This window comes from Lissotriton vulgaris, chromosome 4_1 (assembly GCF_964263255.1).
Source record: "Lissotriton vulgaris chromosome 4_1, aLisVul1.2, whole genome shotgun sequence".
Lineage (NCBI taxonomy): Eukaryota > Metazoa > Chordata > Amphibia > Caudata > Salamandridae > Lissotriton > Lissotriton vulgaris.
The window spans coordinates 427,789,643-427,810,677 of record NC_141691.1 but is presented as its reverse complement, the minus strand read 5'-3'; positions in this window follow the sequence as shown (position 1 = coordinate 427,810,677).

The window sequence follows — 21,035 nt, the reverse complement described above, 5'->3', positions numbered from 1 at the left end:
GAATGTGCCACCATCCTCACCAATGCCGCTCGTCCCACCTACAACCGTACCAACGTTGACCAGAATGCATGCTACTCCGATGCACTCTCATGACTCATACAATATTGACATCACTTTGTTATTCCTGGGTATGGTAAACATGTATCCCCCAGTAATAGAGATGTCTCAAACCTGTTTTTGAGAGCATGCACCCCCTCCAATGCCTCCCCATCGTCCACTGGAAAGAACAAAAAGTCATCCGCATTCTATGAGACAAAGTGCGTGTGATCCGAGAGCCTCAGGCCACAAACAACCCTACACAATTGAGAACAAGTTGCTCATGTTTCGACAGCCAGAGCAAATTACTGAGGGGAGAGCAGGCAACCCTCTTGGCCTACTGGGTATTAGGAGGACATGTATAATCACACCTTTACTGTGGGGATGCCTGACAAATACAATTTTACTATCCAGTGGACAATTTCCGCTCCCAGCCCAAAAACCCTCCTAACAGCAAACAAGTAGGGCCACTCTGAGCAATGTAATGATTTAGCTATATCCAATTAAGGTCCTCTGCACATTAGTCCACCGCATGGTCTGTGTTCAACATTTATATCAACTTCCATAGACTAACGGCCATATTGCTGGTAGGGATGAAACCAGCCTGATCAGGGTGTACCAAGTGTAACAGGTGTGTGAATACTTGTGCATACAGGATGAGATTTGGCATCACATCATCCATGGTCAGCATGGTTAGGGGACAGTACCCACAAAACTCACTTTGGACTTCACACTGTATGAGGAAAGGGATAGTAATAGCTAACCTAGTCGTAGACAGCAGCATCCCCAGTTGGCCAGCCCCCATGAACATCAATGGCATCTGAGGTGCAAGAATGTTGACATTACCCTAGTCAAAGTTGATGGTGAGACCATCAGCCCACAGGGGTATTGTTCAGGGCCACTTCTTTTACAGCGCACCGGACTTCCACATCCATTATATCCCTACTAAGAGAGTGCACCTGCTCCTCGTACACGGTGTTCTAAGTTAGCCTGTGCCTCTGCTTCCCAAACCTGTAACTGGCCACTCACTATGTGTATCAGCGGCCACTATATGAATCCAAATGAGATGAGACAGTGTGTACACATACCTATCAGCTTTGCCTTTCATTGGATTACAATTATATCCAACATGGAGATTTTACCCTTAACTACGGGCACCTCCTGTGTATCGTGCTTTATATTGTCACACATATACCTTTGACTTAAGACAGCGTGCTCTTCCATTACAATGTATCCATGCCTCACACAATGTGATCTCTCCCATCCTCTCAACTTGCATTCCTTCTACTCAAGGATGCATGGGGCTATGATACCCTCACAAGTATCTTTTGCAAAATAAAAACGTAAGACAAGATAGTTCAACATAAACCAGCGTGGGATACCAAGGCCACGCTTGAGCAGACAAGCACATCTGTAATACTTGACAGTATGTATGTGGCCAGATGCTGGTGTGTCATTTCATGGCAGTCATTTGACTTGGCCACCACCTAGTGGCCCGTGGTCATGTGACTGTGGATGTATATGCTAGATGGCAATTTTGCAGTGTGTCATCACAAAAGTGGTGGTCTTATTTTCATGACACTTGCCATTAATTTATTTGATTGTACAACTTAGGTCATGCTGATGTCCATCATGTACTGCTTGCCTTACACATGTTCCCTTTTTCCATACAGATAACATGAATGCAGCGGAGGAGCGGGCTTTCCGCATCCGGAAAGCTCGGTATGGACATATACTTGCCGTTGCTAAGGCATTTCGTTGGTCGGGGCGCCAATACCAGAAGAGGAAGTTGGCGAGAACATGGGTTCTAAAGTCATCCAAAGGCAAAAGTGGAGATACAGTACAATCAACAGTTCCCTCAACACATGCAGGTGGTGCTGCTGCCCCACAGGCATCAACATCCACTGGAGGCACGGCAGCAACTGTTGATGCTACAATGTTGGCAACCATGGACAGGAAAGTGGATAATTTGGAGGCAAAAATTTCTGCATTAGACACCAAACTCAACAGGGTGCAACAGACATTGGACCACATAATTTCTATGATTTGATGGATATCTGGACAATGACTTTTTGTTCATAGTCAAATGTTGTAGCGTATTTGTTTTTAATATTTTATATAGGTTTAGATAGATAGTTTAGGTAGTTAGTAAGGTTTGATTTTTCTATTTCTTATTTTAATTACGTAGTTGCTGGCTTTTAAATTTTCTATTTGGGTGGGTGGGTTTTCTTAGATGTGTTATATGTGTTTTAAAAAAATTTATAAAAAAAAATTCAAAAAAATATATCTTTGTGGTTTGATTAGATTTGTGTGTAGTTTATGTTTAGGATAAGTATGTGTATGTCTCTTGTGCATTTATGTGTTAAGGGGGGTGGGGGCTGATGTTTACTTGTCCTGCGTCAAGCTAGGTAATTTTAGGGTAAGTAAGTTAGGGCATAGTTATGTAAGTTAGATAGGTTTAGATAAGTTAGGTTAGGTTAAGTTTAGATAGTTTAGATAGGGTTAGGTATTTTAGGATTTAATGTGATTTGTAAGTTATGTACATATTTTTACTGTTGTGTTTGAGAAGTAAATTTTATTTGATTTTTCAACTTACATACTTTGTGATCTCTTGTTTTAAGTACTGCATTTACTATGTTAGAAGTGTGAGTAAGTTGACACATTGAATGGATAAAGTGTCATGTTTGCGTGCATGTCATTATTATGATCTTGCTATGTTCAAGCTGCATCTGCGAGTACATGTGCTGGCAATCCCTGTGATGTCAAATCTTGTCGAATATGTCATGCACCTATTTGCATACATTACAACTTCAAGCAGATGCCCTCTAACAATGTTCTTGAGGTCTCTCCCCGCATTTTAAACACAGACTCTACCGCCTGGCCAGTGTTGACCATGTCCCCCACAATACATACGGTGCCTCAGGGCACAATTGCCAGGAATGTTGTCACCGCTATCACTCACCAGGGCAACAAGTTCATTGAGCCAAGGTATATGGGGACATCACTTAGGTCTGCTCTTGTCATTTGAAGGGAGATTGTGAGGTCATGTCTGCCACCTCCTAAACACCGCTCAGCCAAAGTGATAGAGGAATGTCCAACACTTACCCTGTAGTTATTCACTATTGTGCAGTGGGGTGGAGCTCGGGTACATTGTAACTAACGCACCCATTCCAAGGCATACTCGGCATCCATCATATGCATCTACGGATCCTCAGCATACAGTGATATTATATGCATGGTGACAACAGTTAAATGTCAATAGGAAACAACAGCGTGGACAAGGAACAACCCTGACGAGTACCCTGCCCCACTGGATATCACAAGGAGACCCCCGCCCAACCCCCTCCCTTGTGCTTGCCAATGAATACAACCTGTCTTTGCATCTCAGATGACACTCCCCAAATTCTAAGGCCCTCATTATTCAGAATAGATGAGACCACTAAAGGCTTTTGATACACCCACTAAGTGGATCACTGGCATCCTCTCCTCATCATAGGTCTCTCCCAGAATTCATAACAATTGCCATACATTGTGTGCAGTGTAACGGGTGTAAATAAATCATGCCTGATCTTGATGAATGTAAGGCACAATATGCAAGAGGAGTAAAGTGGGCAGTATCCAGGTCAATCTTCATAAATACATCATGAGCATGGACTATCTGCAATCTAGTGAGTTGTCCTCAGAGGCCGTCCCCAGCTGAAGTAGGGGGCCGATCACCAGCTCTCTAGCATAGGCTTGCAATACTCACAGATACGTGGCCTGACAATGGCTCTACAGCAGTGTAGGGGCTAGGACATCAAACTAGATCAAATGATGTAGACTTAGTAGCATTGACCTGGTGCAGTCGGCGGTGAGCCACCCTGCACCACCTACAAGATTCTATCGTAAGATAATGTGCATCCTGGACACAGTGATTTCAGAGTGAAGCTTACAAGTGTGTATGACTATACTTTCATCCATCACATGACACACATTGCAGGTAATGTTTACTGATGTGATGAAAATGTTGTTGTAGTGAGAATTGCACCATGTAACACAACGAGTTTATGTAAGTAAAACATGGAGGTTGAAGAGTGTATGCATTACAAGAAAGGTTGTGGCAGGTAAGAACCAATTTGCCCATTTCAGTGCTATGTCCACTATGCCAGCGTACTTTAACATTGGTAGTGTAGTGTATTTGATGTATGTGTTGAACACAGCACAGATATGAACTGAGACAACTTGCAAACATGCATCCCTCAACCAATGATGCCCTTGTCAGTCCAGCATTATCATTGCAATATTGTATTTGATATAGTATGATTACATGTGAGTTACTGTGTGTGTTGACTCCAATAAACCCATGCATTACACAGAAAGCAAGCTTTACAATTAGATCTTCATCCTGCTATTCCATCTGCATGGTGCAGCACAGTAGGGGTTACAGAGAGTGGCACATTGATCACGTTTGCATACTACACATCTCATTGTGTTAGAGGTTGTGCTTCAGTGTACAGCATGTTTGGTTTGGGTGCAAAGCCAGTTGTGACACTTCTTGTGAGGTGATGGTGAACATTAGTGTAGTAGTCTTATTCCATGTACTACTCAGTGTACCATGACTAATGCGACTATGGTGCCTACACAGGCACATGAACAATATAGTAGCATTACCACAGGGTAGGGCACATGAATGCAACATGCACTTCTATATGGGCCAATTGATGTGTTTGCAAAGGAGTGTTTGCAATACCCAGCTGTACATTTGTAAATAATTGTATTTTTAAAAAAATTATGTCACCCTAAAGTTTGACATAACAAGATTATTATCACAGTGTGATCACTTTAGCAAATATTTCTATTTCTCTTCCACATGTGTCTACTTTGCTCATCCAAAAATGTACACAGTACAATCATTACATGTTACACACTTGACACAATGGAACAGTGTTATGGACACACAGGTGGTCATGAAGAACATGTTGACAAGTTTGACTGTGTTTATCAAACAACATTTTATTTGAGGGATGAGATTGTGATTAACACATTCTTAATTTCAGAATGTGTATTGCTTCAGTGTTTCATGCATGAACATTGAGGTGTGACATTTTTTGTAAGACAGGTGTGTAATGTCAGCAATGTTCTCCTCAGTGAAATGTTTCATGTGTTGTCCAGGGACACCTGTGTGCAATAGTAATTTACAGTCCTCTCTTCCTTAGTATATTTATTGAAAATTCATCCTCTGAGTCTTCACTTTCTTGAGTGACTGCAGGGCATGGTGTGCTACTGCTTCCACCAGCAATGGCAGAGGATGTTTGAGGGTACACATGTTCCCTCGAGGTTACATTATCCCTTTGTTCATTCAGCAACATTTGCTGGTTTTTGATGACCGTCAGCAAGTCTGCATGAAAAGCTGTCATGGATGACAGGAAGAGGTCTTGACGTTGCTGCATCTCTCTCATTTGGTTCACTATATCTTGCAGGTGCTGGGCTATTTCCCTGCTTGCATTTTGTGGTGGCATTTGTACATGCCTCTCACTCATGATCTTAGCAATGTTTCCCAGAGATTGTGATAATCCTGGTGTTTGTGTGGAAGTGCCTTCATCTGTGCCAATGTTTGCCAAATCTGGATTGATACTTTGTTGTATTGATCGCAGGATGGTAGCGATACTTGGCAATGCCACATGTAGCTCACTGAGGAGCTCCCGCTGAACACTTACAGCAGAACTTTGGAACTCTCGTTGTGTGTTCTGCCACTCATTCATAATGTTTGTAGAGGACGGTACAGGTGGTGTTGGTGTTAAAGTTTCACCTTCAGCAGCAACCACATCGTTGTCACACTGTGGAGGGGGTGTGGGGGACCGTATGTTGCTTCTTTCCACCTCATGTGTGTCAGTGTCAATGTTAGGAGGATTTTCTTCCATATCATCCAAGACAATATTGTCATCCATTTTTGTGCAGTTGATGCAGCATCCACTAGGAAAAAATGTGCACATGTGTTAGTAGTGTTGGGATGTTTAATTGTAGAAATGTTTTATCAGAGCAATGACGTGTGCACTCATTGGTCAACACTGCTATAGTTAATTGGTTGTGTGAATACAGGGTGTTTGTCTACTTCCAATACATAGAATTGATATGCCTAATTGTAGACATTTTCGACATTGCAGCCCATGGGTACAGGTACTCACTCACAGTCTCACACACCCTCTTCATGTCATGTTTTTTGTATGCCTGCCTATCACAAGCAAAGGACACACTGTTTGGGATATTGTTGGAATATTTTTGGTCAAGACTGGATTTACAATAGTCTACAATTGAGAGTGACAGAAAGACTGCTTTGTACACATTATTCATTACATTGCATTCAAGCAATGACTGAGTACAATACACATTTCCAACATATTGTATGCCATTATTGAACACAATCTCTTATGTCACTACCATTTTATGAATGATTGTATGAGTCAACCTACAATGATGACAAGGTAACTGACATTGGGTGTAGTTGAAATGTCCTACCCAGGCCCCAAATACACAACAAATGACAGTTGACACTGATGCAACAAATGCCATGGCCATACAGACACAAAGTCTGAGGAAGATATCTGGTCTACAGTACTGAGTGCATGATCTTTCATGAGCAATTGCAGTGTGCATATCATATCATTGTACACACATTGAACACAATGGCATACCATAATAAATTTTCCACACAATAATTCAATACTCATGGTAGCAAAGCTCGTCTCACATTTTGAATCCAACATGGGATGGTGTGGTGCAGGGTTGTTGCAGAAAAGTGCTGTGAGGCATTGAGGTACACCCAAACCCAATGTGGGAGCTGACTGTTGACGGTTTGCTCAATGACTTTGGCAGGGAAAGGGAGGAGTGGAATGGGGCGGTAACTCTTAAGTTCTGTGTTGTCTGCTGTGGGTTTCTTCAGGTGGGTGCTGAGTTCCGCATGTTTACTAAATTCCATGAAGCTAGCAGAGTTGAGGGAGCAGTTGATGACATCTCGGAGATGGTGCACGATAATGGAGTGTGCTTAGTTGAAGATGTGGTGTGGACAATGGTTCGTTGGCTATCATCATCAGGTGGATGGTGCCTTAAGTGGTGATGGTGTTCCAGGCGAATAGGTTGTTGGTGGGTGTTTCCGTTTGCAGGTGGGTGGGGTGGACTGATTCCCAAAGGTGTTATGTATGTCAGCAATCTTGTTGTGTAAGAACGAAGCTAGAGAGTCGCAGAGGTCTTGAGAGGGAGTGATGTAATTGGTACCGGCAGTGGGGTTGTAGACAGTTTGACAATGTGGAATTGTACCTTGGAGTTGTGGTCGTTGTTGTGGAGTCAATCCTTGGAGGATGATTTGTTAGTGGTTTGGATCAGTTGGTGATGTTTGCGGGTGGCATTCTTGAAGGTGGCCAGGTTCTCAGTGGTTATTGGTTGTAAGAAATGTTTTTGTAAGGCTGCAACAGATCTTCTTCCATTCCTTGAGCTCATCAGTGGACTAGGGTTTTATTTTTTGCTACCTTATATGAATTGATGGTTTTTCAAGGGTGCTACTTTGTCACCGCTTTCGTTGATCCATTGTGTGAGGTTGATGGCTCCTTGGTTTGGGTCCAATGATTTGGTAGGAGGGTTTTGGTAAAGCGATGTGGTCAGTGGTACTTTTATTCCCATTTCTGCGGGGGATTGATTGTGGGTGTTTCTGGTTTGTGGTCTTTTTCTATTTGAAGTGAATGCAGCAGTGGTCAGTCCAATGGAGTCCTGTGGGGTGTATAAAGGAGATGTGCTCACTAGAGGAGAAGATTGTGTTGAGCGTGTGCCCGGCTTTGTGGGTGGGGGTGTGAACAAGTTGTTTGACTCCAACTTTTGCAAGGTTGTCCAGAAGAGTGGTGGAGTTGGTGTTGTTGTTCTTTTCCAGGTGGAAGTTGAGGACTCCCAGTTCAATGTAGTCCTTAGAGGGGAGGGCGTGTGGGCTGATGCAGTCTGTGATGTCTTTGCTACATTGTGTGCAGGGTCCAGGTGGTCTGTAGATGAGGGTGCCTCTGAGTGTGGTCTTGGGGTTGATGTGCATTTGGAAGTGAAGGTGTTCAGCAGCTGCTAGGGAGTTGTCAGAACTGGTTGTGATGCAGATCGTTTTCTTATGGCCAATGGAGATGCCTCCTCCTGTTTTGTTGATGCAGTCCTTTTGGATGATTTTGTAGCCGTTTGTGATGGCTATGGTCATGTTGGGCATTGACGTCCCTTCATCCAGGTTTCTGTAATAAATTGTGGGTCAGATTTATGAGGCCCGTGCGCCTCCTTGCGCCGCAATTGCGTCACCTAATGTGATGCAACGGCGGCACAAACAATGCGCCCTATTTACAACATGATGCATCTAGGAGATGCGTCACGTTGGAAAGCCCTGCGCCATGAGGAGGCGTTCCTGCACGGGGGGGGGGGCATTCCTGGGCATGGAACGCCTCCTAAAAGTGGCTGCGTACAATCTATGAGATTTCACTCAGTCACTTTGTACATCAATTCCTTACGCCAGCTTGAAACAGGCGCAAGGGTGACGCACCATGCATTGAGGAGCTGGCTCCTGTGCATTGTGGGAGTCAGGTCACACTTGCAACATGACTCCTGCAATACGCCGCCCGTACGCGAAGAGATGCGTCATGCATCTTCACTAACTTGCACCATGGGTGGTGGAGCAGTGGCGCACTGTGGCACATGTTAAGTGCCGCATCCCTGGAGATGCACCAGTTAACATAAATGTGCCCCGCAATGTCTGGCACTGTGGTGTTGAGTAGGTTCCAAAGTTCAGTTGCATGTGTCTGAACTGAGCAGGTGTTCAGCATGATACACTTCAGGTGATTAGTTATGGAGCTCAGTTTGAAGTGTGAGGATTTGGTGTGGGTCCTGATGCTGTTCAACTTGCAGGAGTGGCAGGTGAAGGGTCCATGGGTGAGTCCTGGTGTGGCTTGGTAGCTGTCTGTGAGACGGCCGGAGTTCCGTGCAGAGAGGATAGCAGCATCATACGTGATGCAGATGGAGTGGGTTTTAGAGGGGACAGGGGGGTCTGGCGCTGGGCACAGTCAAGGTGCAGACGGGTGTAGACAGGCTTCCCTTTGGCACATCTTCAGCACACATAGGGCGCTTATACTGCACGTGTACCCTGCGCCTAGGCTGTTGTGACATACGTGGATGGTGCTGGGGTGCATAGCAAGCGGGGAGCAGATGGGATGCGGGAGCGGGTTGGAGAGCCGGGCTGGGAGGCACAACAAACATACTACTAAATGGCAGCAAGCAAAAACTGAAACAGGACAAGATTGTAGGGCAACCAGACAATCACTATTAAATGGACAGTGTCACCAGCACAACCAGGCACTAAATAAATTGTAGTAGGCAAAGCAAGCAGTGCACAGATCAATAATTAATGATGACCAGTCTTGCAGTGAAGCACTATGCAAACAATGTTATGAGGCACAATGAATTGAAGGCAGCAATGGGCAAATGAAAACACAGCCAATGAACAATCACGCAGTAAGCGCTACAATAACAATGAGATTACATTAATGAATTCTCATTTACATATGCATATACGAATTAGTGTGACTGACTATTGTATTCATTGTCATTGTTTAAAATTATACTGGAACTATCGTGGGACTGAGAACATTTATAGCTGCTATTCACATCATCACCCGTCACAGGGATATGCACACTTATTTGTACTTACCTGTTGTGTGGTCAGTCGTTTCTCTTGTGACACTGCCCTGACCAGAAATTCCTATTACTATTTCATCAGGTATTACTTGTGCCACTTGCTCCTCGAGCTCATCGAGGTCCTCCTGGTCTGCTGGGCTGCCTCCTCCAGTTGCAAAGGCTGCCTTGCGGTTTGCCGCTAGTTTTTCTTTAGTGCGGCGCTTGTAATCATGCCACCTTTTCTTGCAGTCAATGACTGTCCTCTTGGCCTGTCCTACACTGTTTATTTTGTGAACAATTTGCTTCCATATTGCCTCCTTTTTGCCATGGGGCAACTTTGAATTGATGAACAGCTGATGCTGGTACCTGGTGACCTCTGCCACCAGGATTTCATTTTCCTCATGGCTAAAATTAGACTTGCGTTTACGTTTGGCGTCAGCCTGTGCCTCAGGACTTTTGCTTGCATGAGTTTCCTGGGGGTCCTGGCTGCTGGTATGTGCTTCTTCCATTTCGCTTCTGTGATCCTCAGCTATCGCAACAGAAATTTGCGTCACGTAACCAGCTGCCTTTTGACGCATCCCGCACTTTACAGTGTTGCGCCGGCGCCGCAATGGCGTTGCGTGTCGCAAAAATAAGTTACGTGACTTTTCCTTACGTTGCGTCAGGCTGACTTGCGGCACTTTTCAGCACATACGTCACGTCATCTGACGCACATTGGCAAGTTGCGACACGCTGCGTTCACTCATTAATTTGGCGCTTCCACATTGACTTGCGTCGTCGCAGCGGCGGCGCAAGACTTTTGACGCAACTCTACGTTGCGGGAGAGTTGCGTCACTCATCATAAATCTGCCCCCAAATATTTAATCAATCTGAAACTCAAGGCCTACCACATTTCTCTAAACTATCCTACTCCCACCTTGTTATCTCTTTTTAGACTATTTTCATAGCAATTCCGGATTTAAATAATTCTAACTTTGCAAGCGCATTTGGCAGGTCCCTTGGTACTCCTTCCTTGTTTCCGGAAAAGTTGTTCAATAGCTCCTACTACCAAATGGATGCCCGTTCTCAGCTACCCCATCTTCGGCAAATTGAGCTATACTTTTTAAATGCTTGCCATTGGCGATATTTGGCATCAGATATCGCCTTAATTTCCACTACGTGTACTACACCTGTGTTCAATCTGTTTTCTATCGTCTCCGGTGCCACTATGAATGCAACCTCCAAGTCTGCCTCTGTACTACTTCACACGACCCCCTGGATTATGAAGTTTTTCTGCATGATGGATGCCTGTAATAACGCAATAAGGGGAAGATGGAGTATGTGTGCTCATACAGAGAGTGTCTTGCAGCAGACTATCATCGAAAATCATGCAAGATGCTCTGACATGCTCCTGCTTGCAGAAGAAGATTACAATGACCATGTGTGCTCTTTCGACTTGCAAAATTGGATGGCCACCCTCTTTGCGAGGCGAGGTGCAGATGACCTTTTGGAACTGATTGCATATCATGGCACTTCTGAGTTCCTGAGCTTCAATGAATCTCCATAGCTGCGCATGGTAATCAGATTTGACAAGCTCTTATTTCTACAGTTCAAGAACACTGTTTTTTATTTTTCTCTTTTCGCTTTTTTTTCCTTTTTGAATTTTAAAACTTTAACTTTCTTTACGAATTCCCCTTTACAGACTTCATTACGCTGTTTTGATGTTTCCACTCTGTTTGCATGGTTGTTACAGAACTACTGGAATAAACAGGCGACTTGGCAGTTGGGGACTTTACTATCTATATTAAAAGTTATGTAGTCTGCAGACAAACCTCTGACATGTTCTATTTTATATTAACAGTCCTTTTTAGCTGAGAGTGAAATGTAACTCCAAATGGTCTTTCTCTATTCTCTTTTTCTGATAACATCTCCCTTAATCAGATATTGATTTACTACAATATTGATTATAATTCTATCACACACTTTCTTTTTTTGTTATGGCACATATACTGCACATTACGCCATCTACTTTAAAATACATTTTAAAAAATGTATCATGTCCCTGTCATATGTTACAAACACATTAATCATACTTAATTCCTTTCCCACCATGTTTTTAACGTCATTTGCCTGCCCCATGTTCACTACCCACCTACCACTAACAATCTTTAGCCTAAGCAAATGTGAACCAGAATCTGTTTTCAAGTTACAGTTGACAGTGTCACCATCTTATTATTACAAGCATACATCTCCTGTGCCTTTTCGTAGTGGCAGCATTCTTAAAAGAAACATCCACCTACATGTATACCTGTGTTTTATAAAGATCACATCTTCCAATATATAATACATATTCAAGCATAGACATACCTTAGCAAAATTGAATGGTAACTCCAATAACAAGCGTGGGCGTAAAATCCGTTTCGCGAGCGAATTTGCGGATTTTTGACGATTTTGCGATTCGCGAATCGCCCGAATTTACCCAATAATCCGCAAATTCGCAAGCTGCGAATTATTTTGCTTGGTTGTCCTTGAAAAATACAATATGGCGCACGCGGCGTTGACTCTGAGCCTGCCATGTTGTTTTTCTCCTGGTTTTGGTTGTGCTGCGCCATTTTCGATGTTGCTGCATGATCGCGCAAGAGTTTTTTGAACGCAATTACGTCATCGCAGCTTGCCATCTTGCACGGCGAGAGTTTGACAACGCAAGTAGGTCATAAACACCTGCGACGGCGCCCAGCTGACTTCCGGTGGGAGGTTTGAACAGATCGCGTTCCCGAAATTGCAAAAATTGCAATTCTGCACAAGAAATCCACCACAGGAAGCATAAACCTTGTGAAAGTGATGATTTTGATCAAAATAACTCCTGAGATTGACATTTGGCTGCACTTTTTTGTGCATGAGTCCATTTTTTTGGGGGGGTGGGAGGAAGGAAGTGCCGCAGAGTTTCCAACTTCCTGTTCCTGTCCAGCAGGCTCCTCCCAGTGCTTTGTCCATGTCCTGGTCACTTTTCATTTGAATCTTGAGCTGGAAGGATTACTCTTTGTGGATGCTGCTGGATATTTGTATTTGAGGACTTTTTGGACTTTGAAGTTTGGATCACTTTTGGACTTGAGATTTTACAAGTAAGTTGCTGTTGTTTGTTTGGGGCACTGCAGTTGAGGCAACTCCAGTTCTAAAACTTTTTTCACAACTTTAAGAAAATATATATTGTGGTGTGTAGCTAGCCACAGTAACCAGTAGGCCCAGGGTTAGTCATGGGTGCATGATACAACTGTTTCTGGGATTTTTTTTAAACTTAATTCTTATTTATGTCATGGAATTTTAGCTTACTGTTATATGTTGTTTTTTGTTTTAATTTTGGGGTGCCTGTAAAGCCTCGCTAGCCAGTAGGCCCAGGGGTACTCAGTGGTGCATGGGCCTAGTCTTTCTCTGGGGTGTCTTGAATTTGAACATCATTGAGGGCATGGATGGCATGGGATTGTGGTGATTTGTGAGTGTTTTTCAACTTTTTGAGGTGTTGTTGGGGCCTGGCCATGTGGGTGGAGGCCATCTGGAGGCCTGGTACAGGCAGGGCCTGACCATGTGGTGGGGGTCAAGGGGCCATTTTGAAGGCAGGCAGTGTGCTCAGGCCTGCACCCACTTTGCATTGCTTTCTACCATTATGCTCAAGGGCTACTCAGTGGTGCATGGGCCTAGTCTTTCTCTGGGGTGTCTTGAATTTAAACATCATTGAGGGCATGGATGGCATGGGATTGTGGGGATTTTTGAGTGTTTTTTTACTTTTGGGGTGTTGTTGGGGCCTGGCCATGTGGGTGGGGGCCATCTGGAGGCCTGGTACAGGTAGGGCCTGGCCATGTGGTGGGGGTCAAGGGGCCATTTTGAAGCCAGGCAGTGTGCTCCGTCCTGCACCCAGTTTGCCTTGCTTTCAACCATTATGCCCAGGGGTTCCCAGTGGTGCATGGGCCTAGTCTTTCTCTGGGGTGTCTTGAATTTAAACATCATTGAGGGCATGGATGGCATGTGATTGTGGTGATTTTTGAGTGTTTTTCGACTTTTTGGGGTGTATAACTGATGTTACTCTGGCTTCCATTGCTTTTAGGTGCACAAGAGAACCACCAGTGCCAGGAGGAAGTCCTGCAGCGGTGTGTGCAGCACAACGTCACGTGTGGCCACAGACAAGACAACTCTGCAACTCATGCAACTGCAACCTGCTGTTCTGAGATCTCAAGAAGATGGCCCCAAAAAAAGTTGGCTGTAGCGCCTCAGCGAAAAAAGCCGCCAGTGCCACTGCCAGTTAGAAGGAGCAGAAGAAGCAAGTGGCACCAGCTATCAAGGAGACTGGTGTGCCCACCAACACATTTTTTGGGAAAAAAAAACTACGCCTGCAGCAGCAGCGGTGTCCGCCGGGGACCAAGCTGGAAGCAGCACCTCCGCTTCATTGAGCTCAGTGCCACTACGCCAAGTTAGGTCCAAGACCACCATGAGTGCTGCTGCGGCTGCCACTTTGGTTGTTGAATCACCATCGACCAGTGATCTTGGCTCATCACAAGAAAGTACCATCCAACCAATGCCGGGTGTAACTCAGCTGATGAGTTTTCAACAACCACAGCCACAAACACAGGTGCAAGTAGTACAAGCGCAAGTACATGGGCAAGGAGAGGCGCAAGTACAGCCGCAAGGAGAGGCGCAAGTACAGCCGCAAGGAGAGCCGCAAGGAGAGGCGCATGGACAGGTGCATGGAGAGGTGCGACTAGAGGTTCATGGAGCGGCACAACTGCCTACAACGCTTGTTCCTCCAGAAGTAGGGGCACATCAGGAAATTGCTATTCAAGTGGAGGTATCCGACGAAGCCACTCGTCCTGATGATGATTATCCATTGTCTTCCAGATCCCCAGCAAAAAAAATTTAAAGGAGGGATACTAGAAGTTCTTCTTCAAGCCCCCTTACTTCTGATGATGCTGATGTTGATTGGAACCCACCAATGCGGTCTAAGAGTGAATCACTCCATGATGAGCCGACAAAGGTGGCTAAGCCTAAAAGGAAGGCTCCCGCAAAGCTTCCACTTATGGGTGATGACAACGAACAAGAAGTGGTATGTTCTGCTGCTAATGAACAGTCTGACAATGACCCAGTCATCACAGTCGCAAAACCAGTTGATGGACAGAATGCAGAACAATGTCATACATTCGCCCCAGTACAGAGTTCTGGGCCTAAATCCATCATTTTTTTGGACTCCACACCACCCCAGTTCAGACATGGCCATATGCAAATCAGTCTGACCCTGTGCCTCATGGGAACAGTACAGCCCGAACTGCCAAGCCATGCCTTCCCTGGACCGGAAACAAGCTTCTGAGGACCGGTTTCTGGCATTCCAGCCGTCTTCAGCCCGGCTTGCTTGAATCCAGTGGTGTGGAGAGCATGGGACTCACGTCTGAGCATACCCATCCCACTCGGAGTGACAATTGCAAAAACCAGTTGATGGACAGAATGCAGAACAATGTCATACATTCACCCCAGTACAGAGATCTGGGCCTAAATCCATCGTTTTTTTGGACTCCACACCACCCCAGTTTAGACATGGCCATATGCAAATCAGTCTGACCCTGTGCCTCATGGGACAGTCCAGCCCGAACTGCCAAGCCATGCCTTCCCTGAACCGGAAACAAGCTTCCGAGGACCGGTTTCTGACATTCCAGCCATCTTTAGCCTGGCTCGCTTGAATCCTGTGATGTGGAGAGCATGGGACTCACGTCTAAGCATACCCATCCCACTCGGGGTGACAATTGCAAAAACCAGTTGATGGACAGAATGCAGAACAATGTCATACATTCACCCCAGTACAGAGATCTGGGCCTAAATCCATCGTTTTTTTGGACTCCACACCACCCCAGTTCAGACATGGCCATATGCAAATCAGTCTGACCCTGTGCCTCATGGGAACAGTCCAGCCCGAACTGCCAAGCCATGCCTTCCCTGGACCGGAAACAAGCTTCTGAGGACCGGTTTCTGGCATTCCAGCCGTCTACAGCCCAGCTTGCTTGAATCCAGTGGTGTGGAGAGCATGGGACTCACGTCTGAGCACACCCATCCCACTCGGGGTGACAATTGCAAAAAACAGTTGATGGACAGAATGCAGAACAATGTCATACATTCACCCCAGTACAGAGATCTGGCCCATTTCTAACATTGGCTCGTTCATAATGATGTTGGCAATGTTTTAGGGGGGTTTGGTGTTCTTTGGTCCAGAATTGGCAGAATGTTGGCCTTTTTGGGTGTTTTGCGGGCGCGTGTGTTTGGGTGAAATCTAAGTGAAAACTAGTCGTAGACCTTATTATAATATTTCATTGAGCACTCAAAAAGTCCAATAGAAGTCTTTTTCAAGTTATACAGTGTTTTTTAATCTTTGGCGTTTTCAATTCCTTTCTTCATTGAAACACACTCTTCAACATTAGTCTCCAAACTTTGCAGCCAACACGTGTTTCGTCTAGTCTGATACGACTATTGACTTCCTCAGGGCTGCAACCCAAAACAAAGTATAATCACTATTATAACATTATATCTTAATTTGATATAACACACTTGTCAATAGAAACCGTGATCAATAGGGAAACATCCCAAAGCCACAGTGGTGTTTGGAAAAAGTATATATAGTAGTAGAGTTCTCACCACCAAGTGAAAGCTGGAATTCTCCACAGTGATTACTTAAATATATGTAAGTATGGTTTATTAGATCTGAGTCTCTTATTATTTATTCTCTTAAAAGAGAGTGCAGTATAGCCAAGATTTAGTGTCTGAAACTAGGAGAAAGACCATGTAAGAGGGCGTCATACCTAGATGTCTCTTCGCTGCGCCCACGCTATCCAATGATGTCCTTAAGTTCCAATTTTATTATCTAGAAAGTAGTATGACAATCAAGGTCAAAAATAATTCTATCAAATAGAAGAAATAGGGTTCTCAGTCATGTAGACTGTTACTATCTTACCTCGTAATCTTGCTCAGTTGCCCTTATTAAGGTTTAAGGTGATCGAATCTGTCACCTAAAATAAGCACAGGATTCTAGTGTTAGAATCTCAGACTATGTTTAGCGTTGGTTAACCCTATTTATCTAAACAAAGTTGTACTCTATAACTATTCTTACCTCGAGTCAGTTCGTCTGTACTTCGAATCGCGACTTCTCGTCTCGGCGTTCTAGTATAGCGCCATCTTGCTATTCCAATTTATACTGTCGGATGGCGGGATGCGCCATGTTGGCAAAACGAGTTGATTAAACTAATGAAGGTACTCGAAAGTTACACTAAATGGTAAACGTCGGATAAGTAATTCCTATATTAAGTATGATACATATTGCGGGTTGTATAATATTCCATGAATTAATTTATTAGTCCAAAATACGTTAAATAAATATTCGAGTATCTCTAAAGCTCCTATAATCCATGTATATATATTAAATTACACTGTGAATATTTTCAGGTGATTAGTAATGTATAAGTATATTTAATATCTAATTTCAGGAGATGCGAACATGAATCTAAACAGTCGCCATCTTGGGACGGGCAGTCAAACGCTCGTGTCTTTACGGTATAATCTATGTGATATAACAGGTAGAATTCGAACATTACTTAATGAAATCAAATGATGTAATCTCGCAACTGATTTACTAACCATAGGCATCCCTATATCTATATAGGCAGGTATGAGTAAAACTTCTTACTATTATACACAGTCATTGAAAAATAATAACCGCCATCTTGGAACGGGCAGTCAAAAATTCATATTTTACAGGATAATCTATATCGATATGCCAGGCTTGACTAGGACATTACCTAATGAAATTTAAATTACTATTATTGTAGTATGGAAACTGTTTTACTAGCCATGAGCAACCCTATTTATACTGTCTAGGTAGATCTAAGTAAAAGTCAATTTTATTAGTGTGGACAATCATTGCAAATTGTTAGGCGCTACGTTAAGGCACATAAGCAATCCGATCCTCACCATCGTCTAAAAGTTCAGATAAACGTATTTGCAAGAGTAAATAAGGAGGTTAGGTTTGGAAATGGAGAGCAAAGTGGTATAGTCATCTTATTAATTACATTCTATATATTACATTGAATATCATCGGGTTTACACAATGTTAGTCAATTGTAGAAGTTATGATGCATCCACTGAAAGTTCATATAGTTGTATAAAAGAACATTAGTTCTATGAAACAATATACTGGTAATAGTTCATATTAACAAGCATTACAAGTCCAAACATATCAGTTACAGGAGTTAAAGTACAGAAAGCCATCTCTTAGTATAAATAAATAAATGTTCAATCATTTCCTAGGAAGAATTCAAACTCATTATCGAGGAGGGAATTTGGTAATTCAGAATACCATAGATTATAATAATGAAGTTCTCTCCCAACTAAATAATGAACAATACTATGTCAAATTGGGTAACAATCCTATGAGTGCAGTTAAGGAGATCATTAACAAGAGTGTTAAAGAATGGTATGACCTATCACTGTTAGATCGAGACGAATACCTCTATCTTCTGACCACCCACCCTAAATCACCTTGTCTATACACCTTACCTAAGGTTCATAAATGCCGGGACAAACCCCCAAGGAGGCCCATTGTCTCTGGCATAGGTGGCCCGACTGAACACCTTTCAGAATATATTGACACTTTTTTAAGGGAATTTGTATACAATCTACCATCATTCATTGAAGATACAAAGCATATTTTGAATATACTGGACGACATGGCATGGGACAATGGCATGATACTAGCTACTCTTGATGTAGTATCTTTATATTCAAATATAGAACATGACATGGGGATTAGAGCACTAGACTTCTTCCTGAGCAAGAGAGCTGCAGAACTCTATGATCATTCACAAATGTTATTGCAGATGACTGATCTTGTCCTTAAAAACAATGTCTTTCTATTTAATGGTAATTGGTACCGACAGAAGCTCGGGACAGCGATGGGAGCCAGATTTGCTCCGTCTTTTGCTAACCTCTTCATGGGGTGGTTCGAGGCGGAGCGAATCTGGGGGATCGCAAACAGAGAATGGATCCAGTATATTCATTACTGGGGTCATTTCATCGACGACTGTCTCCTCATTTGGACAGGGACAGTAGAACAACTAAAAGGATGTTTTGACTATCTCAATGAGAATACTTTTAACTTAAAATTCACAACTCAATATGACCATGAGAAAATAACCTTTCTAGACATAGAGTTATTTGTGGAGCAAGGCCATCTTAGAAGTCGAATGTACAGGAAACCATCAAGCTGCAACGCAGTTCTCCATGCTAAAAGCTGTCACCCTAGTAACCAAATAAAAGCAATACCCTACGGAGAGATGGTGAGAGCAAGGAGAAACTGCTCCTTAGAACATGACTTCAAAACTAACATCAATGATATATCCAACCGGTTTGTCAGAAGAGGCTATGACAAGAAAGTGATCGATAAGGCTTCAAACAGAGTGTATAAACTGAAGCGAAAAGAAACTTTAAGAGCAAAACCTAAAAATATGAAAAAGGATACTGTAACTATGGTGAGAATGATCACTCATTATAGTACGGAGAGTCCCAAACTGTATTCTATTCTCAAAAGGCATTGGCATCTATTGTTGCTTGACCCAGACCTTACACCGTTCATTAACAAATACCCCTCTGTTACATATAGAAAGGGCTTGACTCTATCTAACATATTGAGTCCCAGCTACCCCAAGAAATATGTTAACAAAGATTGGCTGTCTGGATCCAGAGGTTTCCACAAATGTGGCAAATGCTCTTCATGCAGATGGGCAAAGAAAAAAGTAGTTACTTTCAACTACAATGATACAGGGGAATATACTATTCACAACTTTATAAATTGCGACACAACCTATGTTGTTTATATCATTTCATGTAGTTGTGGAATGATATATGTTGGAAGCACCATAAGGAGACTCAGAGACAGGATGGCAGAACATTTTAGAGCTATCAAACAAGGTGATACGCGCTATCCAACAGCTGCACACCTGATAAGGAACTCTCATGATAGCATGAAACACATATTCAGCTACCATGGTATTGATCGTGTAGATCCTGAACCCAGAGGAGGGAACAGGATTTTAGCACTTAGGAGAAAGGAAGTGACATGGCTTATAAAACTCAAGGCTGTAGAGAAGGGACTTAATGTCGATAATGAGTTTGAATTCTTCCTAGGAAATGATTGAACATTTATTTATTTATACTAAGAGATGGCTTTCTGTACTTTAACTCCTGTAACTGATATGTTTGGACTTGTAATGCTTGTTAATATGAACTATTACCAGTATATTGTTTCATAGAACTAATGTTCTTTTATACAACTATATGAACTTTCAGTGGATGCATCATGACTTCTACAATTGACTAACATTGTGTAAACCCGATGATATTCAATGTAATATATAGAATGTAATTAATAAGATGACTATACCACTTTGCTCTCCATTTCCAAACCTAACCTCCTTATTTACTCTTGCAAATACGTTTATCTGAACTTTTAGACGATGGTGAGGATCGGATTGCTAATGTGCCTTAACGTAGCGCCTAACAATTTGCAATGATTGTCCACACTAATAAAATTGACTTTTACTTAGATCTACCTAGACAGTATAAATAGGGTTGCTCATGGCTAGTAAAACAGTTTCCATACTACAATAATAGTAATTTAAATTTCATTAGGTAATGTCCTAGTCAAGCCTGGCATATCGATATAGATTATCCTGTAAAATATGAATTTTTGACTGCCCGTTCCAAGATGGCGGTTATTATTTTTCAATGACTGTGTATAATAGTAAGAAGTTTTACTCATACCTGCCTATATAGATATAGGGATGCCTATGGTTAGTAAATCAGTTGCGAGATTACATCATTTGATTTCATTAAGTAATGTTCGAATTCTACCTGTTATATCACATAGATTATACCGTAAAGACACGAGCGTTTGACTGCCCGTCCCAAGATGGCGACTGTTTAGATTCATGTTCGCATCTCCTGAAAGTAGATATTAAATATACTTATACATTACTAATCACCTGAAAATATTCACAGTGTAATTTAATATATATACATGGATTATAGGAGCTTTAGAGATACTCGAATATTTATTTAACGTATTTTGGACTAATAAATTAATTCATGGAATATTATACAACCCGCAATATGTATCATACTTAATATAGGAATTACTTATCCGACGTTTACCATTTAGTGTAACTTTCGAGTACCTTCATTAGTTTAATCAACTCATTTTGCCAACATGGCGCATCCCGCCATCCAACAGTATAAATTGGAATAGCAAGATGGCGCTATACTAGAACGCCGAGACG